Source organism: Mus caroli, chromosome 19 (assembly GCF_900094665.2).
Source record: "Mus caroli chromosome 19, CAROLI_EIJ_v1.1, whole genome shotgun sequence".
Taxonomy (NCBI): Eukaryota; Metazoa; Chordata; class Mammalia; order Rodentia; family Muridae; genus Mus; species Mus caroli.
Window position 1 is genome coordinate 43,421,777 of NC_034588.1, and position 4,101 is coordinate 43,425,877.

The following is a 4,101-nucleotide window of genomic DNA, read 5'->3' on the forward strand; positions in this document are numbered from 1 at the left end:
AAAAAAAAAAAAAAAAAAAAACCTGCTTGTAATAGCCGTTTGGGGTCATTGTCTCATCACTTGTTTCGAGGGACTGAGTGAGGGTTGACCCCGACACGCTGGAAAATAAACCTCTTGCTTCTTCATCTAAAAAAAAAAATGTTACTTAGTAACCTTATTAAGTAAGGACACTTATCAATATGACCTGGACAGCCCCCCAATAATCAAGGCAGAGTCCTATGGCCTTTTGCAATCATCTCTAGCACTGTTACTGGGGATTACCCCTAATCTATTTTTCTATACCCGAGACTGTTAATTCCCCAGCTGTGCTTCCTGAGTATTCGCTGTTAGAGTCTCCCCTGGGTTATTTCTGCTCCATCAGCCTGCCCTCAGGGGGATATTTCACCCTGCCTCATGCTGCTGGCTCGTAACATCTAATGGAGACCTCCTCTTCTCTCTGCCTTTTTCCCTTCTTCTTTCTCCGTCTCCTGTCTCCTTCTTTCTCCTCATTCTCCTCGTGGTTCCTACCTGTGACCCCCAGCCCGGTAACTGAAACCCAGCCCACCTCTATTCTCCGCAGTCATTGGCTATGGCTCTTTTTATTTAACCAATAGCTTTAAACTGTGGGGTAAGGTTTACATAGCATCCTTGGCATATGTGAGCATCTGCTCATTGGGAGTCATCAGGCCTTGGGGGTCAGGATTTAGCACTGAATACACAGCAGCGCCAGACCAACCTCCAACACGAAACCTTTTCTCCCAGCTGTGAAAAAGCCACATTTCCCCGTTCCTTCTCAGTAACCACGTCCAGAGAATATCTAGAAAAAGGAGGGGAATGGGGAAAGACCCAACAAGAGCTCACAACGCCTCCTGAGAAAACAAGCAAGCCTCAGGCTTTCCTCTAACTGAGTATTTTTATGAACTGCGGTGAAAATTTCTCATTTTGCCTAAAAGGGTTCCAGTACTTAACCACGTGCTTCTGAGAATTCCCTCCGGGCCATCAGAGTGGATTCAAGGGCAAGTCTGAGTAATTCCAGTGTGTCCCTAGTTTCTGGTTTTCCTCAGAAGACTGTGTGCTCTAGTGGCATTCAGATGTCACTCTTGGCAGGAGTGGACCCCAGCAGCAGAGCATATGTCCAAGGCCTTGGGGTTCCATCCCCTAACCCCAAATCCCACTTAGAGCATTAACTTCGAATGCTTTTCTACAACCCAGCAAATTTCAGAACAAAAACCTTCTCTATTAATCAGACCTTAGGATAACAAAATGTATAGGGAAACACTTGTAATTTTTTGCAATCTTTTAGAAAATCCAGTGCATGCCCCTTGGAGAGACATTTGGGTCTGGCTGCAGAGCTCATTCCTGAACCCGCAGACTGGGAGGTTTTCCTTCTGGTCCGAAGAGAATTGAGCTGTCATTCTTCTCCCTTGTTTTCTAGTGAGGGGCTCTGGGAGGGGAAGTTTAGTTAAGAAGGATATTTGCAGGAGGTTTAGCTTAGCTTGAGTGACTCATTCAAGGTCAGGCAAGGAGAAAACGAAGCGAGGGTGAGACACCGCTGGCTACCCCTTAAGAATCTCAGACCCTCTGTGGCCTTTCATGCATTAAAATATGGTCAGAAGTTGAGGTTTTGTGGTGTTACCCCCTCCCCTCCCCAGCATTTCAGAAGAGGCCTCTTATAAGCCCCATAGCCTTCTATCCCGGGAAGGATAGGTTTCGGAGCCCCAGAAGCCACTCACTGCAAACCGCACCAGCAGCTTCTCTCTAACCCCAGAGAGCCTCTGAGACTGAAGGGATAACTCTAATGGGAGGAAAAATGGATTGGCTCAGGTGTCTAGACAGCTTTGTGTGTGTTGAGTATTCAGGCAGAGTAGCAGCTCATATCCACCACTGAGGAGAAAGATCGCTCAGCAATCCCCTGTGTGAATCTAAGCCCGGCTCAGTTTGTGGTGTCGGCTGGGAGGTGATCTTCTGTTTTGCTTAAGTCTTGAACCTCTAGCCTGCTTCAGCATTGCTCAGACCGCACTTTCCTGACTGCTGCTTTCTCTGCACAGGAAATGTCTGTAGGGCTGGCAAGTACTTCTTCCTGTCTCTGCACTCCCACTCCAAATGGTGCATTCAATATTCGAGAACCACTAACTGTCTTCCCTCTTAGCCTGGAATACACTTTGTCCTCACATTTTCAGTTAGCTGGCTTAGAAGCCCTGTGTCTGTCCTGTACCTTTGTCAGACATCTAAAGACCTCAACTTATAAACTGTAAATACTACTCTTGTAAGCTCATACGAGACCTAAGAATCCCATTTTCTTCATCTAAAGAAAAATTTCCAATATAGCAGTATGAGTATCAGGAAGTAGGGGAAAAATCCCCCAGACACCAGAGAGCTAGGACTAGAGTTGACCATTTACTTAAAATAATCAAAGTAAAGGCTTCTTTATTTCTTTAACACTTTCCATATCATGTTTTGAATATCTATAGGTGTTCTAGGGTGAGGCGATATAGCAGTGTACAAAAATTCTAGAGAGGACAGATTATCAACCAAATGAGTAATTTACACATGGTATTAGTAAATGATCTTTGCTTTGAAGAAAAATAAGGGAGAGATGGAGTCTGGCGGCTTTGAGCAAAGCCTTTAAACAGGGCTATGTTGGCATCTGAACAAAGTTGAGTCCCATCCACAGGACATGGCACATGCAAAGACCCTAGGAAGACCCCCTGGCAGTGACTGAGAAAATGACAGAGCCTGGTTGGGGCAGAGCTTGCAGAACCTTATAGGCGATGTGAGCGCTCTGGCTTTTGTCAAGAGATGAGGAGTCAGGGGAGGGCTCAAATATGGGAGCAACAGGCCCTGAGTTGGCAAGTCTTTAGCTGGAAGGTCAGGGGAATGGATGAGGACAAGCATAAAAGAAGAGAGAATTTCGAGGATACCGCTGAAATGAGCCCAGAAATCACTCGTCCTGGAAATTATAAAAAACACTGTGGGTGTTCACAAAAAAGGAGGGGTATTGTGTTTATGGAATACAAAGTAAGATCAGGAAAAACATTTTAAAAACGCGCTTCAGTTAGGAGGCAGAGAGTTCAGTTTGGGAGCTACTGTGCTACCTCGTCTACTCTGATGCAATGGACTTGAGAGTCCTGGTGAGCTGTGCTCCACAATGTATCTTCTCCGGAGCTAACAGCGTTTGACCAGTGCATTTCGTAATAAGCTTTCTTGGGCCTTCTCAGGTTGCTCTCCCCTTCCTATTTCCCCAAATTGCCTGGGTGCACGTTAAAATACAAAACAAAACAAAACCAAAAATAGGGTCCATCTCATTCTGTGATTATAGCAGGACTACAGGAGAATCCCTGTGATGACAGTTTGGGAAGCTGACCACACTTTGAGAGGTTTGTTGAGAGCTAGAAAACAGCAAAGGTCGTCCGTGAGGGCCGGCAGGTGGCGCCACATGATCGTGAGCAGCTGAGGGCGCGCAGAGGCACCGAGACCGCAGGTCCTCGGCGTTGCTAGGGCCACCCTGTCACTGCGAATCTCCAGAGGAGCCGCATGCAGGAGTAGTGGGCTGGGGGCCTTGACTAGTATCCCGATTTGGTTTTAGGCTATGTGCATCGTAAGCGGTCTCCAGTTCGACTCTGGTGCTCCCAGGGAAGGAGGGCTCAGTCCATTCTGCGGCGACACGGAGCCCCGTGGAGCCCGCAAGTCCCTGCAGCAAGGACCCGAGGCCTCGCGCCTCAGGGCAGTATTGCAGGGCTGCCAAGCCGCGCGCGAGGATCTACTACAGAGACCCCACAGGGAGCGCCGCACCCGCGGACCGCTCCCTTTCATTGGTCGCCTGGAGGAAGACCACGCCCCCATCCCTACAGCGCTCATCTTTGACTGGCTCTTGCGTCCGGGATGGCCACGCCTCCTCCCCGCGCATACACAAGAGTCACGCGCCTTTCAGTTGGAAACTTGGCATGCAGAGGAGGACAGTGGCCCTCATCTCCCCGCCCACCTCCCGTGCCATTGGTGCGGCACGCCGACTGCGACCACGCCCCCATTCCAGCCCCCTGGCTGGGAAGGCGGGCACCCGCTCTTGATTGGCTGGCAGACCTGCCTCTCGCGGGAGAGGCTAGCACGCCCCTCCCTCCGCTC